Below are 22,274 nucleotides of genomic sequence, written 5' to 3' on the forward strand. Positions count from 1 at the left end.
ATGATCCAGTAATTCCACTTCTGGGTGTGCACTCAAAAGGATTAAAAGCAGGGACTCAAACAGATACTTGTACATCCCCATTCATGGCAGTATTGTTAACAATAGACAAAATGTGGAAACAATCCTCCTGTGCACTGATGGATGGAAAGATAAACAAAATGTGTTATTATCCACCTTAAAAAGAACATTGTGATACATGCTACGACATGGATGAACCTTGAGGATATTATGCTAAGTGAAATAAACCAGCCACAAAAGGATAAATATTTTATGATTCTATTTACATAAGATATCTAGTATAAGCAATTTCATACAGTAGTGGATATCTGGAATTGGAGGCGAGGGGACAATGGGGAGTTATTGTTTAATGGGTACACAGTTTCAGTTTTGGGGGAGTTACTATTTAATGGGTACAGAGTTTAAGTTTGGGATAATGAAAAAGTTTCGGAGGTGGAGAATGGCAATGGTTGCACAATACTGTGAATGCATTTAATGCCAGTGCATTATACTCTTAAAAATTATTAAAATGATCAATTTTGTTATGCTTATTTTACAATAAAAAATCCAAATAAACTTATTCATCAGGAACTATAATCCTTCCATGACTTTAACTCACGTTTTTCTACTCTTCCTATCTCCCTGTGGTACACAAAAAAAAATGGTTTTATTGTACATCCCTTTCGCTTGCCCTTTCGCTTGCCGTCACCTCCAGGTACCTCGAACACCTGGCCTCACAGTTCATTAGCCACAAGTTAAACTTCTCAGGTATAGCCTTGCGTTTCACTCCTCTCACATCACACAGAAAGAACCCCAAAGGCCTAGTCTACAGCTTGATTCAAGCCTCCTTACCTTCACAATGTCAGCTTCTACTACCTCCTCCCCGCTAATTCCATTCCACACTCACTGGCCCTCCTACTGCTCTTAGAACACATCAGAGTCCAGCCTCAGAGCCTTTGTATTTAAGTTCCGTCAGTCTGGAATGCTGCCCCACTTCCCCTAACCCAAATATCTACCTGGGCTGCTCCCTTACTTCACTTAGAGCTGTCAGCTCAAATGTCACCTAATCAGAGAGGAGGTTGGCAATATGCAGGGGCACTGTTAGGTGACCACTAAGATGTTCCCTAACCATACCGTATAAATTAATAAGCCTACCGCAACCTTAGCAATGTCTATCTTTACCTAATATATTTTTTAAACATTACTGATCACTACCCAACACAGTATAATCTTGTTTATCTTCTCTACCTCATTAGAATATCAATTCCATGAGAAAAGGGACCTCTGTTTTTATTGTTGTAACCCCAGCAGCTAGCACAGTTCTTTGTATATTACTATATGCTCAAAAAATACATACTGAATCACTAAGGGCCTCCAGTATTCCCATTTACCAACCCTGCATCCCATAGACAGTTATTCCAACTAACAATGTCAAATTTTTCATTTCCATCTGACAGGTTATGCTAGCTAAATTCATACTGCCTGCCATGTCATACAAGTTTACCTTAAACTGGGCCTTTCATGTTACTCAGCAATCCTTTTTATTCTACCCCTATGAACATACTCTTTCTTCACCATCATCTCTGGCCTGATCAATTCCAACAGTTTCTTAACTGACATTCCTGCTTCCCCTCTACTCCTATATCCATCTTCAATAAAGCAGCCAGAGGAATCTTTAAAATGTGTATTATATTATGGCACTTTTCTGCTTAAAACCTTCCTTAAAAGACTTCCTGAATCTCAACTCCAAACCATGGCCATAGAGACCAACATGGCCTGGCCCTACCTACTTCAGCTTCATCTTATCCCATTATGGTGTTCACACACTCTGTTCCAAAGGACTGGACTTCTTTCCACTCATCAAGCTCATCAAGCTCATTTCCACCTTGAGGTTTTTATAGTAGCTTGACTGAATTCTTGTCTTTCATACCTTACCTTATTTTCACCTCCTCAGAAGAAGCCAACCCAGTCATTCTATCAACTGCCCTGTTTTCATTCTTTTCAGATCACATTATAATTTTGTTTTCTTATCATTTCAATGATTGACTCCATATGAACACAGATCTAGTCTATAAGAGTGCCTGCTACAAAACAGGTGTTCAATAAATATTTGGTAATTACAATATTTTTCCTAAATGTTATCTTCTCCCAGGATACCAACCCCACCACTAGTAATATGCCTAATAGATAACCTCAACCCCTACCTTATTTAAAAAGTAGCCTAAGAAATTCTAGTTTTCTTTCTCATTGCCTAAAAATTCTTCTCTTCCATTTGTCTGGTTTCTAAGCAAAAAGGCTGCTACTTTTATGTAAAAGTCAAGTGCTTTGCTCATGTCTTTGATCTCAAACCATCTTGCCTCCTCTGGGCAATTATTCACTGTAATATGGAAGCTATTCTACATGTTTAAACTACTGTAAGGGATCATTCATTCCCTTTTACCTAAAATATACCAAGTGCTAATGCTACAATACCTCTTCCCACATGGCTAACTCCTTGAAGAGTTCATTGTAGCATTAGCACAAACTCCTTGAAAAACATTCTATTTTATTCTTCCTGCTGTATATTTTGTAAAACCATTTACTTAACCTCTTACAATTCATCCTGGTCTATCTACTCCATCTGTTCTCTCAGTTCAATAACCTCTTAATAATTAAATTCAATGGTCCCTTCCAAAGTATTAAAATCCTTAAATCTTTCTACAGTATCTCATCCCTCTGAAGAGCCTCTCCTTAAAACCCTTTAATGCACTTCAAAGGAAAACACTGCATGATTCTGCTTTCCTTCATACCTTTCTTATTTTTCCTTTACTGGTTCTTTTTACCAACAGCCACTCATTTACAATAGACACCTCCTAAAGTTTGGTGCTCTACCTTTTTCTTGCTACTCTCTGCTAAGACACTGGAAATATTTCCTACTTCAATAGCTTAAATGCTATGTGAATTACTCCAAATTCTGTTATGTTCATGCCTTAAATTGCTTTTTCCTAAGTTTCAGTCTCATGTAACCACATTTAAGGAGATCATTCTCAGTGTTCTACCTGTACATCAAAAATCCGAACACGTCGCCCTGGCTCAGTGGATTGAGTGCTGGCCTGCGAACCGAAAGGTCACTGGTTTGATTCCCCATCAGGGTGCCTGCCTTGGTTGAGGGACAGGTCCTTAGTTGGGGGCTTGCCAGAGGACAACCAATCGACGTGTCTTTCTTTCTCCCTCCTTCCCTCTCTCTGAAACTATTTTTTAAAAAGAATCCAAATGTGTCTAACAGAATTCATCATGTCACAGTCCCATCCTCTCACTCCTAATACCAATCTTTCCTCATGGTTTCCTTACTTTTCTGTTCATGGTACCATCATATTTCCAACCAAAGGAACTCAAAATCTTTGATTCATTCATTCATTCATTTACGGACATACTATCCATATTCCCTGCCAAATCTACCTATGAAATCTACCTTACAAAATGAATTCAGAAACCACTGATTTTCACTCCAATTACTCATTTGGATAGTCATTATTTCACTTCTTCAGCACTTATCAATGCTATAACTAACCAATTAATTTCATGACTATTTGTTAAGCACCTTACTTGCCTGCTAGACAGGAAGCCCAGTCTAGCAAGCAAGATAACCTCAGGCAGGGAACGTCCCTCCTTATTAACGGTATAACTAGCGTGGACCATGTTATTTATCATCCAAACCAGTAGGCTTGAGGGTAAAAGAAGGCATTAAAATAAGTAGGTAATTACTCAATGTTATGTGTAAACTGTTTCTTAAAGATAAAAAATAGTTAGGTATTAATTGATCTACAAGAGCCTTAAATCAGGATACATAGTCATACTAACTCTAACTCCAGGGCTTAAATGATTGCTGCATCCTGAGTACATACTACATTATGGTTTAGTAAATGAACTAAGAGCTGAAACATTCACTTTATCACCTCCACATTTTTCTACTCCATTTCAAACTACAAACATTGCCCTGAAATGACTCTGCTGGAGCCAGCAATGACCTCCTCATTGCCAAATTTAAAAAAGCTTCTTTAGTTTTCAATTAACTTCTCTAAAAAGCTTTCAACACTACTGGCCCCTCCTCTCTCTTTCATGACAGTCTGTTAACTCTGTGGTAAAAATAATCTTAAACATATGACTGTCTTAAAAGAAAGCCTAGGATTCCACCCTGCCTCCTGCCCCAGATAATCTGAAAGATTTAGAATCTAACCAATATTCACACTATCTTTCTATATTTATTTAACTTCTGAGGGAAAAAAATGTTAAGTAATCAAAGATACAAAATTGAATACTTACCTCGAAATGGTAGCCTCCATTTCAGTCTTTTAGGAAAACAGCTGGCGTTACTATTTTTTAAAAATGAAGTTTTCATGAAAGACTTTTTCAGATTAGAAGATACACTACAAAAAAAAAGATGGAAAGGTATTAACATTTAAATGGGATAAAAATAAAATAAATTGTATTACTTTTATAACTATATTGTTCATAACTATATTTTTAAATATGAGGGAAATATAAAACACACATAAACCACAATGTTAAAATTATAGAACATTAGAACTGGAAAGGACTTAAGTGGACATCCTGTGCAACTAAATGCTCTCATTTAGGTCACCTCCTTTCTCTTGAAATCTATTTTCCATAATAAGCTAATTTTCTTCCTACTTAATCCATTCCTCTAACTACATCATAAACTATTAACAAGAGTAGCTTATTTCATTTTTCCCCTTTTATTCTTCAATGTAATATTTGACACACACAAAAATATATGGAAAGGTGCAGGTAAGCAGGCATAAAATGAACACCGCAAATTGCCATCCTACAGAAGAATACAAGTAACATTACATCTTCCTATGTACTCCTCTCATCTTGATTTTTATCCTGAGTACTTGTTACTTCTTTTCTTTTTTTAAATTTTAATCACATTTATGGGGGTGACATTGGTTAATAAAATTATATAGGTTTCAAGTGTACAATTCCATAATATATGATCTGTATATATTGCATTGTATGTTCACCACCCAAAGTTGTTATTACTTTGTTAAAAATAACTGTCACATATAGTATATATCTCTAATTTTTTGGGGGGGCGCTGAGTTCCCTGCTCCCTTTTCAGCTTAATAAGTCAGTACACTGTATGAAGTCTTCAAGGACCTGAATTTTTTCACTCAATATTTTTCTAAGCTTTATCCATATTACATTTTCATTCATCTCTAGTATTTCGTTATATAAACATGTCACAATGTACTGTAATTAACCATTCTGTTGACAGACATCTGAATGGTTTATACTTTTCCTTTAATCAACATTATTGCATCAATATAAGTCTCCAGGTGCACATGAACAAGAATTTCTTTAGGGCATGCTTTAAACCTAGAAGTTAAATGGGTGGGTTATATAGCACATGCAAATTCCCAACTTTACCAAAAATGCCTAATTATCTTCCAATTGTATCACTTTATAATGGACCAGCAGTATATGAATTAATAACACTTCCTCCTCAATGCTTGGTAAAGTTAGATTTCTTAATTGGTAGCATTTTAGAACATATAAAACGGTATCATATTTGCTTGACTAGGTTGAAGAACTTTTCGAATGTTTATTATCTATGTTCCTTTCTGCATTTCTTTATTCCCAGGTTTTGGCCATTCTCATTGGGTTGTCTTTTCTTATTAATTAGTAAGTTGACTTTACACATTCAGGACCAGGACCGACTATGTAACTTGCAGGGCCCAATGTAAAGTAAAAATGCTGGTCCATTTATCCAAAAATTAAGAATTTTAAGAGAGTGACAACTTAGCATTAAAATAAGCATGGGGCCCTATGTGACTACATAAGTTGTACATCTATAAAGCAGCCCTGTTCAGGATACTAATTCTTTATTATACATAGTATTTACTGTTTTTTCAAGTTTGTGATTTATCTTTTCAAGGTATGTATGGTTTCTTTAGATGAACATTAATTTTAATGTAATCAAAATATTATTATTTTTTAGTTGACTCTTTAGTCTTATTGAAAAAACCCTGTAGTCTTCATAAAGTTTTATGGCTTTGCCTTTCCACTTGACCTCTAAACCATGGGTGCTTTCCAAGGATCGGTGAGCTCACAGCCCTCTCCTCTCAGCTGTTTTGTCCCATTCTTCACTAATATCACTCTACAGGAATTCATTACCTTTATGACAGCTGCATCCTAATCAATATCATTTAATTCATTTCTGGTCAAATTGGACTGGAGTCTCTATAACATGCCAAATTTGGAATTATTTACATTTGTCAGTAGTACTCCAAGTTAGAAATTTTTTTTTTTTAAGATTTATTTACTTTTGGAGAAAAGAGAAGGGAGGGAGAAAGATGAGAAACAGCAATGTGCGAGAGACACATCAATCGGTTGCCTCTTGCACGTCCCCAACAATGGACTTGGCCAGCAACCCAGGCCATGTGCCCTGACTGGGAATCAAACCAGCAACTTTTTGGTTTGCAATAGGGTGCTCAATCCACTGAGCCACACTAGCCAAGGCCCAAGTCAGAAATTTTAATAAAAAAGTTCAAGCATCCAGTCAGAACAGTTTACATGTAAAAAAAAAAAGAGAGAGAGAGAGAGATAAAAGGCTGAAAAATCTTCAAGTTTCATAAAATTTGTAGGAATCAAAGGAGGGCATCTTTGTTGCTATTAAGGCTGAAAATCTTTTTCATTTTGTACCTTCAAAAGAAAACTCAGCCAGGAAGCGAGTAATTTAATTCTAGTCATGGTTTTTTTGTTTTTAAATTAAGAGCAATACTACTTTTTAAAGTGAAATGTTATAAAACAAATTTCAGAATGATGTCAAACTATATCACACTGCTTATTTTCCTAAAAGTTAAAGGAATCAGTCAACTCAAAATTAACCAATTTGCTGGTTCAAGATGTTGACAGTGGAGGAGGCTATGTGTGGGGGGGGCAGGGATATATGGGAACTCTTTGTACTTCCTGCTCAATTTTGCTATGAACCTAAACTGCTCTGAAAAATGTCTATTTAAAAAGGGGAAAAGAAAAGGCAATGTTTTGATTGCTGGAAATAAAAAGCTTTGACACAGTATCAGCTAACAATGAATGTAAGTATGTATATTGCTTATTCTTCTTGGTCAGTCAACAAAATTACTGATTTCATCACAGAATGCAAGAAAAATTATTCAAGTTCCTAATAATGCTTTAGGTATAAACAATGCCATTAATGACCTAACGCATGAAGATCCACTCACACAACTTCATTATGGAAAAAATAATTTACTAAAAGGAAAAAGTTCTAGACAAACAATAAATATCCTTTAAACTCTAAAGGAATGGGGGCAGGGGGAGAATTTCAAAAGCTCACACTGAGAATTGCCCATGATCAAACCAAACTCCTACACAGGTTCTATCTCTGGTCCCTGTTAAAGTAAAAGTACTTTTCTACGAAAACAAAACAAAAAACACTATGCCTCAATCATGCAGTTAATATTACATCATTTTTAAGATGGAGTTTTTTTCACATTTTAACATCTCTGATACAGAAATGCATCTTACAGTCACTATCAGACAGCAGGTTTAATAGGTCACTGAGTACACATGCAAAGAACTTGATTCTTTTTCTTGATTGGCCAAATAAGACAACTATAACTCAGTTAATTTCTGTACACAAACCACACAAGGAACATTTGAGGTAAGAATAAATTTTTATTGACATCTTCTGATAAAAATTACCAAAACCCCCAGGACAAGTATTCAGGGTTATAAAAATCTATCTCACTATATTAAGAATTACACTCTGCTGTACATGTTATACTTGAATTAGAAAAAAATGAAATACAAATATAACTTCATTCCTGCTTGAAAACTCCATGAGCATTCAAAGAAAAGAAAGTCTTTAAAATATGATTAAGACTCTTAACCTCGCTACTTAGAAAAATGCAAATTAAAACTACAGTGAGCCCTGACTGGTATGGTTCAGTTGGCTGGGCAACATCCCACAAAATAAAGGACTGCCAGCTGGATTCCCAGTCAGGGCATGCCTGGTCCCTCCCTGGTCTGGGCTTGTGCAGGAGGCAACCAATAGATGATTCTCTCTCTCACATTGATGTTTCTCTCCCTCTCTTTCTCCCTCCCTTCCTCTCATAAATAAAATCTTTTTTAAATACAAAGAAAAGCTACAGTAAGACACCATTTCAACATACCCATTTGCCAAGCAATTCCTATATAGCAAGTTACTTTGTTGGCCAAGCTGTGAAGAAATATACATTATCTATCCACCATTCCACCACCACAATGGTAATTATGTAAATTATGTAAAGGATGTGTTAACCTTATGGTAGTAAATATTTTGCAATATATGCACACACTATCAAATTACCACATTGTACACTTTATACTTATATAATGTTGTATGTCGACTACATCGCAAAGCTGGGGCTAGGAGAAGAAATATACATTATCCCTTATTATTAGTGGGGGAGCCTAGGTCCAAACATAAGGGCAATTTGGCAACATCTCAAAATGACAAAGATACATAGCCTTTGAATAACAATATCACATCTGAATTTATTCCACAATTATATACTTGTATATGGGCTCCATTCCAACCAATCAGGACAGTGCTTTTTGGACCAATCGAACTGTGAGGATTTGAAGTCCTCATTTGCGAAAGAACACACCAATCAGGAACCAATCGGGGCAGGGACTTCTGTCTATAAAGTCAGTCACCCTCTGGCTCAGAGAAAGTACTGCCCATTTTCCACTGAAGAGTATAGACTGAATTTCTCCAACATCTAAGCTGTAACACAGAATGTTTCTCAAGAACACAGCTCTCTAGCCAGAGAGGGAGCTGGCCCCTAGGCTACCTTGCAGTCATGCTGTATCACAATTGAGCTGAACCAAGTTTCCTTCTTCACAGCACCCCAAATTGGGGATTGTTTTTGGTGCTGAATTAACACCAACGACCACTGGTTGACAGCTTACAAAGTTTTTGTTTCAGCCTAGGGTTTACAGTCAAAATTCTGTGTGGGTAATTGGTTTAGGATTGTTGTTGTTTTTTTTTAAATTCTCCCTTTCAACTAGATTGTTATTCACAAGAAATCCGCTTAGGTCTTTTTTTTTTTTTTTCTTTTTTTAATCTCTAAACTTTTTACTGTCTTCCTGCCCTGCTAAGGGGTGCCCCACCTCTTCTGCCTCAAAACTTTGGTCCATGGACCTCAGACACCACATTGCTGTCCATAACCCTGCAGATGGTGATCTTTTAGATGGTTAATATGGAGTGGCTTTGGTCCAGGGAATCAACAATATCAAAGTCCTCCCCTTCTTCCAGCAAGCAGCAAGAGGTGGCAATCTCAGCCTCCGGCTTGACCTTGATGCTAAAGCAGGGCTTCTTACTCCTGGGCCTGGCACTGCCCTTCTGCTCGGGTCTGGGCCAGCTCTGACTCCATGTGCAGCAGGATTCCATTGAGCTATTCTATCTGCATGGAAAGTACACCTCCACCTCCCTTGGGCTGTCCTCCAAACTGGTCTTCAGATCTCTCACTGAGTCCAGGTCCATACATCTCAGCTCTGAGTGTCATCTCAGCAGCTCCTATCTCAGAGGTCTGCAAGGTGACCACTGTGGTGCTCTCCTCAATCTGCTGGGACCAGTACTTACCTAGTTCCTCTCAGTTCTTCCAAGCAAGCTCATCACACTGGGCCCAGATGTCCACTATGATCTTGCTGTGGTCCTGAGATTTGGGGGCATCCAACTCCATGATCAACCCAGAGTTGGCAATCTGGTTTTGTAGACCATTTTCTCCCTCCTAGTGGTTCTTCTTCATGAAGAGCAGCTCCTCATTGAGAGCCTCAATCTCTGTCTCTAGCTGTAGCCAAGGGATATTTGTGTCATCAATGACCTTTCAGGGCCAGCTACATCTCATACTTGACTCTGAAGTCATCAGCAGCAAGACAGGCATTGTCAATCTGCAGAACAATGTGGGCACTGTCCACATCATTTGCAAAGAACCCTCAGGTCCTTGATGATCTTGAAATAATGCCCCCAGTCTCTAACCTGGGGTTCCTTCTCGAGGTATTCCAGGTTTTGCTCTAGAGTCTCCAATTAGCGGCCTCCAGGCTTCTCACCTTCTCCAGGTAGGAGGCCAGACAATCATTCAGGCTTTGCAGAGTCTTCTTCTCATTCTGGAGGCCACCTATGCTTGCCAGACCCCCAGCCATCCCTGCAGCCAGTCCCCCAGATCCCCAGCTGCCCTGCACACTGGTGGTGTGGAACACCAAGATCAGGGAGCCCCCTGCATCTGCATGGCCATAATGCTGACCAGCCAGACCTGGTGGCTGGGTGACTGAATAGAGCCCAGGGTGTAGTAGTTTGTGGAGAAGCTGGGGCTGGTGCTGAATTTCATGTTATTCAGGGAGAAAGGCGAGAGGCCGAGACTCAGGTTCAGGCTGCGTAGGTCCATTTTTGTCTGTACTTCACTTGGGTTTTTTTCTTCCCATCCTGATAGATTTTGTATATTTATTTATGATTATGTGAAACATTAATATCGTTCCAAAAGTAGACCTATCTAAAAAAAATATGCTCAGAAAAGCATCCCTCTCTCCATCCCTACTATACCATTTCCATTTCCACATTGCTGCCACCCAAATCCTGTAGGAAAACCAATATCATTAGTTTCTGGCTATCCTTCCTGAGTATATTTTTGCACAAATGTGCAAATCCATATCCATATTCTTGGTTCTCTCCTTTTCTTACCTAAAAAGCAGCACACTATAGTTATTCTTTTGCACTCATTACCAGTATGTTTGTCAATTCTTCTTTTCCAAAGTCCTATGTCTCTTCCTATTTCAGTCACTGCCCCTAGTCCACCCAGGTTAATGGCAACAGCTGAGGTAGTGAACATTGGTTTAAAAAAAAAACAAACCCTCTATGAGGGTAAAACAAATGAAGTTTAGGGATTTGTTAGATAGTCCAGGAAAAGTCCTCCTGCAGTCCAAGGACAAGATTACAGCAGGAAGTGCAACCAGAAAGAATCACCTGTAAGGAAAAGCTACAATCTCAAGTAAAATTACTAGTTGTATTTTTCAGTTGTTACAAGAGGCAGGTATCAAAACTACTTTCACCAGAAAATGTGGGGAGACAGCTTTCATTGCACCTAAGTGTGAAATGATTTCAAATGAATGGGTTTGTAGAACAACAGCAACTGTCTCTGTTCTCAAAAATATACCGGTGTCAATGAAAGATACAAGTTTCACCCTCCTAAAGTGGAGATGTTTTTTAAGGATGATGTCAATAATGATCCACAGTGGTCTGAGGAGCAGCTCACTGCTGCAAAATTTTGCTTTGCTGGACTTGCTACAGGCCAAACTGAAGTGGATATCATGACCCATGCTACACAGGCTATTTTTGAAATACTGGAGAAATCCTAGCTGCTCCAGGACTGTACAATGGTTGACATGAAGATTGAATTTGGTGTTGATGTCACCACCAAAGAAATTATTCTTGCTGATGTTATTGGTAATGATTCCTGGAGACTCTTCATCAAGAAATCAAAACAGACAGAAAGACAGTCATATTGTGACCTCAAGGAAATCACAATAACTACTGAAGAGTCCCAGATGGTAAAGAAAAATTTTGAGTGGGTTGTTGAAAGAGTAGAGTCGTTTCTGAAATCAAAAAGTATGTGCACGGCTGTAGGAGTGATGGGCTCAACTTCTGATCTTGGTCACTGTGAAAAAAATTAAGGCTTGTGGAAATTCTGGCATCCCTGTGAACTTCAGGTAACCTCTGCCCATAAAGGACCAGATGAAACTCTGAGGATTAAAGCTGAGTATAAAGGGGATGGCAGTCCTATAGTATTTGTGGCAGTGGCAGGCAGAAGCAATGGTTTAGGGCCAGTGATATCCAGTTATCAGCTGTTCTCCACAGTCCAGGCTGAGGAGCTCAGGCTGTGTGGTCTTCTCTTCAACTACACAGTGGTTTTAGCTGTTCAATCAGGCTTTCTTCAGAAAGATTAGCTCAGTTTGCTGCTCAGATATTTGGATTAAATAACCATTTGGTGTGGGTCAAACTGTGAGCAACTATACTAAACACATGGATTTCCTTAAAGCGGGCTGACAAGAAAATCCAAGAAGGAAATTTATAAGAAAGAACATCATTCACCCTGGCTGTTGTGGCTCAGTGGATCTGAGCACCTGCCTGAGAACCAAAAGGTCGCTAGTAGGATTCCCAGTCAGGGCACGTGCTTGGGTTGCAGGCCAAGTCCCCAGTTGGGGGCATGTAGGAGATACAATCAATGTATCTCTCACACATTGATGTTTCTCTCTTTCTCCCTCCCTTCCCCGCTCTCTAAATAATAAATAAATAAAATCTTTTAAAAAAAGAATATCATTCCATTTTTTAGGAGAAAAACTGTAATTTCTAGAGTATATGCAGAAAAAATCAAGCAAAATGAAAAGATTTTACATCAGAGCAAACAAATAAAATTCATTACTGAATGAAAAAATGACGCTTCTCATTAACAATATGTTTTGGAAATTACACTGTATATCAGCTCACAGAGATCAGTCTTATTTCACATCTGCACTGTACTTTGTTATATATATATATATATATACATACATACATACATACATACATATACACATCACAGTTTATGGGTACTTAGACTGTTTCCAATATTTTTACAATGCTACAATGTAAACTATTGATATCCTCCTGTCCTGTTCTCCCTCAAACACTATCTCAGCCAAAAACAAACAGAAAAAACTAGCTCTACCTCCAAAACATACCAAACTCACCCAACATTCCTATGGTCCCTGACATAGCCTCAGTCTAAACCATTATCAGCATTTCTTGACTGCTTTGCTCTAACATCCTCCTAATCAAGCCTCACTGCCTACAGTCCAGCCTCTCCACAATTCATCTGTGCCAGAGTGACCAGAATCTACCTTGTACAGCAAAAATTAGATCACTCCATTGCCTTACTTAAAAATCTTCCAAAAGCTTTCCATTGTAACCCTGATTTGTAACTATGACCTACAAAGACCTTACATGATTTGTTATTTGTCTACCTCTGACTTCATCTTCTACTCCCTTCATCATTCACTACTCTCTAGCCATACTGGTTTTGCTATCCATTCATCGCATAATTTGTTCCTATCTTAGAGCTTTTGTACTTGCTGTTCTTTGAGCTTGAGATGTTCTGCTCCAGGTCATAGGCCAACTTCTTTTTTTTTTTAAATACATATTTATTTATTTAGAGAGGGGGGAAGGGAGGAAGAAAGAGAGGGAGAGAAACATCAATGTGAGGGAAACATTAACTGGGTCGCCCTTCGTACGTGCCCCAACTAACGACCAAACCTGCAACCTAGGCATGTGCCCTAACCCAGTATTGAACCCACAACCTTTTGGCCCAACCAACTGATCCATACTGGCCAGGGCTCACTGACCACTTCTAATATTCATTCATGTCTCAACTCAAAAGTTACTTCTTTTAAGAGGTTTTCTGTGTATCACCACAGTTGAGATAGTAACTTGGATCATTCCTGGGTTCAACAGAAAGTAACTTCAGAGCAATCTAATCATAAATTCCTAACTAGGTAGGTCATGATGGGTACTCATGCTGCAGGCATAGAACCTCTTTACTAAAGGGTTTATCTTTCCTTTAAGCAAGCCCTGTCCATTGTTTCTGTGCATCTAGGTTACCACACCTTTGAAATGCCTCTTTTCAGACCCGTTAGAAGCAAAGAAGCCATTCTTGAGGGAGCCCATAATCTTATAACCCTGTTAACTATCCTGTAATCCAATCTCCACCTTGCTTCCTCCCACCTTCTTTTAATCTTTCTTCCTTCCCTCCTTATTTCCAAATGCATAAAAGATGCAAACTCATTCTAAAAGCAGTTTTCTCAGTCTGTTGAGATCTTGCTTCTTCCAGAAGTATCCTCTGTCTGGCTCAAATAAACTTTTTTTAAAATTTTTATTTATTTATTTTTAGAGAGAGGGGAAGGGAGGAAGGAACAGAGGGAGAGAAATATTGAATGGTGGCACAGGCCCTCAGTGGGGACTCAGCCAGAAACCCATGCGTGTGCCCTTTTGTTTTGCAGGATGACACCTAACCCACTAAGCCACACCAGTCAGGAGTTAAATAAGTTTTTATGAAAATTCTCTATAGGCTTAGAAGTTCTTAGGCTGACATTCTCTATCACTTTATCGCCTTCATAATACTTATTAGTACTTACAATTCTCATTATTATTTACATACTTATTCTTCTACTGGGAAATAGGGAAAGTCTTTTAATCCATAGAACTTTAAGTATTATTTTTAAAACTTTTCTATAAGTCTGAAATTATTTCAAAAACAATTCTCCATGGAATTGCTTATTCTGGACATTTTATATAAATGAAATCACATGTAATACATCATCATTCGTGACTAACCTATTTCATTTAGCATAATATTTTCAAGGTTCCTCCTTGCATGTTGTAGCATGTACAAGAACTGCATTCATTTGTAAGGCTGAAAAGTACTCCATTGTATGAATGAACTGCATTTTATTTATCCATTTACCAGATGATGGACATTTGTGTTGTTTCCACTTTTTGGCTATTATAAGTAATGCTGCTTTGAACATTCACGTATATTTGTTTTTTGTTTTTGTTTTTTGTATGGACATGTGTTTCAATTCTCCTGGGTATATATACCCAGGAGTGGAATTGCTGGGTCATACGGTAACTCTAAGTTTCACTTTTTGAGGAACTCACAGACTGCTTTTCCAAAGCAGCTATGCTATTTTATAATCCAGCTAGCAATACATGAGGCTTCCAACTCCACATGCAAAACTTCTCATTGTCCATATTTTGGTTATAGTCATCCTAGTGATATGAAGTGGTATCTCATCATGGCGTTGATTTGCAATTCCCTAATAACTAATGATGTTGAGCAATTGATCATATGCTTATTACCCACTTATATACCTTCCTTGGAAAATGTTTATTTAAACACTGCCAATTTTTAAATTGGACTATTGAAATTTTTATTATTAGCTTGTAAATGTTCTCTATATATATGCCTTATTTGATATAAGCATTACTAACATTTTCTCACTGGCCCACTATTTGAAAGCTAGGGTCTGCATTTACCTATCAACTTAACTTCCAGGTTCAGAAGAAGGTCTCTGTTAGTATTAGCTTATAACCATAACCAATACATTAAAAACAATTTATAAGAATTTGGTATCACTGACAAGTGGTGACTTGAAATCTACATTTTACAGGAAATACAAAAAATTCATTTAAGTATTGAGGACATGAAGTCACAGATTCCTCATGTTGTCAATGTTAAAATAGTATGTATAGAATGCCCTTTGATATGCAAAATGCTGACTGCCAATTTAACAAATCACACAAAATCAGAAACACATTCTTCTAACCTCTTTATGTTTAAAAATACTTACATAGTAAAATAGCTTCCAACAAGACTTCATAAGGGTAGAAATTAACACATTTTAGAAACTTGTTTCTGACTATGAGAGCTGGAACAAACTTCTCAGACAGGCATAGAAGGCCTTCTGTGATCCACCCCTTCCTACTTATCTTCTGAAACTCCCTCCCACTTTACATTCCAGCTGGCAGTTATTTAAACACCTGTGATTAAGCCCTGGTATCATCTCATACTGGAATTCTTCCTTAACCATCTCTCTCCCAAGGATGAGTTTGGAATTTACATTCCAGTGGTTCTCAAACTTTCTGGTTTCAAGAATTCTCCACACTCTTAAAAATTATTGAAGACTCAAAAGCTCTTATCTATGTAGGCTGTATCTATTAATATCGACTGAATTTGAAATTAAAACTGTATATTTAAAAATATTTATTCATTAGCCTCATCCTGCAAAACAGAAGTTCACCAGTTCGATTCGCAGTCAGGGCACATGTCTAGGTTATGGGCGGTCCCTGGTCGTGGTGCTTGCAAAAGAAAACTGATCAATGTTTCTATCCCTTTTTTCCCCTCCCTTCCCCTCTCTATTTAAAAATGTGTATATATATTCATGTAAAAAACAAGCCTATTAAATATTTACTTTAAAACATTTTAAGCATATTTTTTGCTTTAAAAACCACATTTTTCAAAACAAAACCTTTAGTGAGAAAAGTGATACTATTCAATAGTTCTGCAGATCCCCTTAATGTCAAGCTTAATAGGAGATAACAAATTCTCATCCCCACTTCGACCTTCAATCTATTGCGATGATCACAAGTTATATATTGCCTCTGGACAACTCCATTGTATATTTGTAAGCAAATACGGGCAAATAACATCTGACGTTATGAAAATAGTTTTGACCTTACCGATGTCTGGCAAAGAGCTCACGGACCTTCAGGAATCCCCAGACCATACTTGAGAACCACTGCTCCATTCTTTGCCCTCACAATACTCTGGATAGGCTCTATCATTTGCACTCATATACACACAGTATGTTAATTATCTGTTAGTCTCTTTTAAAGTTCCTTAAAGCCATGCGCCTTCTTCAACTTTGCATCCCAGTATCTCACAAAGCATATAGCATATATCCTCTCAATAAACATTCCATGAATAAAATAGTAAATATAGGACAATGTTCACACACCCTAATATAGATAGGTATATGTAAATAAATTATCCCATGGCCAATTCTTTAGCTAACAGAAATGTATAAAAGAAAATCTTATGATAAACTGACAGCAATGCCAAAAGTAGAATAAAGGACACATTCAGACCTGGCTTAACCACACTAGATTAGACCTTTTCAAAGTGCAGCCCTGAGGGAACACGGAAAGCAGATCCTAAAAAAACTCTTAGACTGTAAACAAACACCCACAGCTCCAGTCTTCTGACTAAATAAAAGTATCCACCTCTGCTAAAAGACAATTACACCACTGTTTGAAAAAAAAATGGCTGGGTGGGGAGAGGGAGTATTGCTATCAAGGTAGGTAGGATGCCAGTGACTGACAACTAGAATTGAACAGGTATTCTCAGATTATGAATTTCGTGAAATTTTGTCAATCGAACCAGAATTTTTTTTTAAAATTTCCTGCCTTTATTTGCCTTGTTTTTCAAATACCTCTTTTTATTTCTATGAATGAACATCACCCTCCCAATCCAATGAAACACCATCATAACATTATTGAAGAGAGGGCACATAGTTGTCTCTCTCAGTAACACTAGTCCAGTATCTTTAAGCTCAACCAGTATGTCTAGGTTTGTTGATTAACTGGATATCTGAAGAGGTACATGTGCCAAGGGAAAAGAAATACTTTTGCAGTAAGGTCTGGGATGGGTTGGGGTAGAATGGCACCCCACTCACCAAGAGGATAAGAAAAACTATTCTCCTGATACAATTCTCAGAAGTGAAGGTGAAACTGAATGAAGAGCTGAAGGAGTCTGCGATTCAAAGAGAACCACTACAGCCGGCACACCCTAGATGGCCACCTTCTCTAGGTCTCCACTCTCAATTGTAAAATGAAGTTCTAAAATGCGGAGGCTCTCTGGCATAATTTTTAGGACGTCTATGTTGCCCAGGATAGCCCCAACCCCATGGCAGAACAAATCTGACATTCCAAAGTTCTGAATTCTGACCAGAGCCAGGGCAATAGTATTCCACATTGTATTGGCAGAAAATTCAAATACTGTTAGATAACGACAACATACAGGTTATTACCGTTGACCGATTTTCTAGATAGGGAAATAGGAACAGAGATAACCTGGCAAATTACTTGACCTCTTAAAGAAAAAAGCCATGTGAGTATTTTAGAAAATGACAGTCATTAAAATAACTTCCTAGTTCCTATCATGTTTTATAAAGGATCACTTAAACTTTTAGTGGTTATAATCACAACATATTTTTCACTGAAAGCACAACTTGTAAATACGACACCATACGAAGGTACTCACTTTGGCATACCCTTAAAACAAGGTTCACAGAACCATAACAATGTCATGATTTAGAAAACAGGCTTTTCTTGTGAAAGGAAGAGAAACTATTATCCATTTTGGTCACTAAAATTTCACTACATTCTCATTTTTATTTATTTCTCATGTTATCTATTCAAAAAGTCTTCGATGACCTTTAGATTGTTTATTATTCTCATTTGATAGTCTCACCATCTGTTAAGAACATCCCTACAAAATAAGCTAAAATCTAGCCAATAAATGCAAGACACACAACTCCTTAAGAATTCTTAATTTCTGCAATCTCTTTCCTAGGCACAGTGTGAGCAGTCTTTAAAAACTCAGTAAGTATAAAAATCAGCATTAGAGAGTGCACTTCCCATTTTAAAAGGATTCTTCCCCTTACAAAAAGAATCAGGATTTCCCTAATTAGATCAGCAAAGCAACAGTTTCTGTATAGATTAAGAGAAAGTTATGTTAACACACAATTATAAACACATCAGTGGTTTGTTTATAAAACGTTCAGTGATTTTTTTCCCCCCAGACTTGAAACATTACGGAGGACTATCACTGTTAAAGTCCTTCAGCCACATGATAACTATATACACTCTCCAAAAGGAATCCCTGGAACGACTGAGTTGACACCCTATCCAGTCAAGGCTGGGACTGAAAAAAAGGAGGCGCTGAATTTCAGGGAACTTGGAGCCTATTTATTCAAAATTACTCTGGAATAAATTAGACTTGAAAAGAGACCATCATGAGGTAAAGAGCTAGAATGGCCCCCAGAAAAATAAACTCACATTAGGGGAATTGGAAGAAGATGGGAGATACCTGGGATCACCCTGCAAAACTAATTGACTGGCCAGTACTGGTAACTGCAAATGGAGTAATGCTGAACACTATCATCAAAACACAAGAAACTGGGACATCACAGGCATCTGTACGACGACAACAAAATGCTTAGTCTTTACAATAAACTTCTGTATTTTTTAAGCTTTATATTGTGCACAAGCATTCCACAGCTCCTACAGCTCTTTGTGGAAGTGCCCTCTAATACATAAATTACATGCGCACATATGGATGTGTTAACTACTATTCTGAATGTGAGCCATTTATTGCAGTATGTCAACTTGCCTTCACTGTTTCTTTCACTGATCATAATTCATATTTTGGATCATACAGAATGTGAACCAAATGTTTCAAAGTAAAACCTAAATTTTTTTTTCAGTACAGGAGTACTCGTAATGGCAAGACTGTAAACTCAAAGTCCACCAATAAGGGACTGGTTAGGCACATTATGGTACATCCATGTAATGTAATATTCTGCAGCTATTTTTTAAAAAGTCTTTAAAATTTTGGAAGGACCACAGTTTTAAAAAAATTGCAACATGCAGAGCAATGTTTAGAATATGGTATCTTTTTTTTTTTTTAAAGGAAGGGGGAATAGGTAAACACATATTTATTTGCTTATATAAGCACTCGGGAAAAATGCATTTGAAACCACTGGTTGCCTCATGAAAATTAGGTGTCTGGGAGACAGGTAGAAAGGAGACTTTTCAGTATATGCTCTTTGCTTCCATCTGAATTCTGAATCATGGGAATGTATTACCTTTTACCTGATCAAAAAAAATAATTAAAAAATAAGAACTAAATCCAGCATCTTGAGGCATTTAATTCCTTCACTTACCTCACCTGTTAGCATTTTCTATCCCCTCCTACCAACTTGATCTGTTACCTCTGACTCCAAAAACACACATCTCACTTGTTCCTTCTTTCCTTTCTCTCATTCTTCAGCCAAGACTACCTCCCAGTAGCTCTCTTACAGCCTACATCTAGATTTTGTCCCTCAAAATCTAGATGAAAAAATCTTGGTGAAAAAATTTTATCACCAAGTCCTTCAAAACCTAATTCAACGCTGCCTCATTAGCCCAGCTGACACTAACCTTGGTCTCCTCACAATTTTAGGGCTTTTAAAAACAATTAAGCATTACACTATATAATGCTTTATAGTGTTAATTATTTTATTATATATGTCTTCTACCATCAATCAGATTAAGAGCTCAAAAAAGATGGATTTATTTCACCATGACATATTGTATTTCAATTATGACATTATTTGAAATTTTTATTTACCCCTCAAGAAGTTCTAAAATTTCACTTCATCATTTCTTTTTCTAAGAATGAAACTTATGACTGGCATCTATGTCATGTCTAAGAAATCAAGGGGGGAAAAACAGCCAAAACATATTACTTACTGAAACAATCAAAATTCTCTCCATTAAAAGCTCAAACAGATATCTGATGTACAATGCAAAATTATAAAACTTCTGTGAGAAAATCTGGATGACCCTGAATTTGAGTTATTAGACAACACCAAAAGCACAATCCGCAGGGAGACAAAGATAAATTGGACTTTATTTTCAAAACTTCTGTTCCGTGAAAGCCAGTGTTAAGAAAATCAAAAGCCAATTTTCCCATTATTGAAGCAGGACAGTTAAACAAAGAAAGGAGGGTAGAATGGATTAAAGTAAAAAATATCTGTATAAACTCATAGACAGAAACAGTTAAATACACAGTTTAACATACTCCCATATTTCCTTGTTCTGTCAGCCAAGAAAGCCTAGAAGCAACGATCTTCCAGTAATGAGTATACCTAATCCCCACATCTTAGTTCCCATCCTCCGATAAAAGGAACCAGAGCTTCGTGGGGAAATAACTAATCCTAGGACTGAGGCAGGAAACAAGATAAACCTGAATATCTTTTCATACCAGAAAGTAAGAAAGTGCTAGGAAGGAACGAAGGAAGGAAGGAAGGGAGGGAGGGAGGGAGGGAGGAAGGAAGGAAGGAAAGGAGGAAGGAAGGAAAGGAGGGACGGAGAGAGGGAGGGAAGGAACAATCGAGCCCACAATGATGGGGTATGTCAAAGACACAGAAGCCAACTGGAAAAGTTCCCAATGGCCAAAGCTGGAACATTTTGAATAATATAAAGAAAGTCGTATTGGATTATAATCTAAAGTATAAAAAAAATTCATGAGTCTACACTAACATAAACAAAGAGATAGATAAACAGTGTGTAGAGAAGACGACAAATCCCCCATGCAAAAGAATTACAAGTAATTTATGTAAACATTGTCCCTCATGGAGATGGAGCATAACTCCCCACTCCTTAAGTCTGGAATACACACGGTGCCTTCCTTTCAAAGAGTATAACATGAAAGGGGGGTGGGGGGACAGTAAGTTTATAATGGAGAAATCGGGCAAACATTACATCAGCCAAGTGATCACAATCAGCATTAACAGTGATCAGTACCTTGATATGATGTGATGAAATACTACTTTATCTGTGTGGTCTCCCAAAATCCACAACCCCAGTCTAATCATTTTTTAAAGTCATCAGAGAAATTCTGTTGAAAGACACTGCACAGAATACCTGGTCAGCATTCTGCAGAACTGTCAAGATCTTCAAAAACAAATACTATCTGAGAAACTAAGCAGCTAAAAGGAACTTTTAAGAAAAAGCTAAGAGGAATTCTAAAGAAACATGGCAACTAATTGCAATGCGGTATCCTGGATGGGATCCTAGACCAGGGCAAAAAACACATTAAGTGAAAACTAAAGAAATCTGAATGAAACGTGAGCTTTCCTTAATAATAATTTATCAACACTGGTTCACTAAATGTAACAAACGTATCATATTAATGTTAAGAATAGAAACTACGTGCAGAGTATAGGGGAACTCTAGACTACCTTGGTAATTTATTTGTAAATCTAAAACTGCTCTAAAAATTTTTTTAAGACTACCTCTGCCTTCAGATTCTCAAACTTGCTTTTATCTTTTTATAATTCACAATCAAATCTTAGCTTCTTGAAAACTACCCCTTATTTCAACATTTTTCTCTTAAATATTGTACTTTTGGGAGGGCCTACATTTATTATCATTTTCTATGTAATTTAACTCTTGCCTTTTTAGGTTTCATTTTATATTCCTGCTATACATGAAAAAATTGGGTTTTTTTACTTGTTAACTGGGTAATGAAATAGAAGTCAGCTTTACCTTTTTGCTGTCCTTTAAAAGTTTATCACCACACTGACTGGGACCTAAAGGTCACCGGTTCAGTTCCCAGGCAGGGTAAATACCTGAGTTGTGGGCCAGGCCCCTAGATGGGGGTGTACGAGAGGCTACTGATCAGTATTTCCCGCTTCCCTCCCCTCTCTCTGAAAATAAGTAAGTGAAATCTTTAAAAAAAAGATTTTGCAACCATAATAACTGATTAAGCCACCAAAAAACTAAGTGGATGCCAAAATTGATGACAGTTTGATAGGGAATGGGCTCTATACTTAGACTCAAAGTATCTTCCCACAAA

The 22,274-nt window shown here is 37.4% G+C and overlaps 1 protein-coding gene and 1 pseudogene across 1 annotated transcript in view; one reads left to right on the plus strand and one right to left on the minus strand.

Moving 5' to 3' along the window:
• The window catches only part of PIK3CB (phosphatidylinositol-4,5-bisphosphate 3-kinase catalytic subunit beta), a 165,607-nt gene that overhangs the window by 125,582 nt on the left and 17,751 nt on the right, over positions 1 to 22,274 (minus strand). The window contains exon 2 of the mRNA XM_054595555.1: positions 4,300 to 4,403. The gene's annotated coding sequence lies outside the window, so the exon portion shown is untranslated. The remainder of the gene's footprint in view (positions 1 to 4,299; positions 4,404 to 22,274) is intronic.
• LOC129088292 (bifunctional phosphoribosylaminoimidazole carboxylase/phosphoribosylaminoimidazole succinocarboxamide synthetase-like) lies at positions 10,828 to 12,131 on the plus strand (annotated as a pseudogene).

This window comes from Pteronotus mesoamericanus, unplaced genomic scaffold (genome assembly GCF_021234165.1).
Source record: "Pteronotus mesoamericanus isolate MK-2021 breed Mesoamerican mustached bat unplaced genomic scaffold, CSHL_Meso_final scaffold_54, whole genome shotgun sequence".
Lineage (NCBI taxonomy): Eukaryota > Metazoa > Chordata > Mammalia > Chiroptera > Mormoopidae > Pteronotus > Pteronotus mesoamericanus.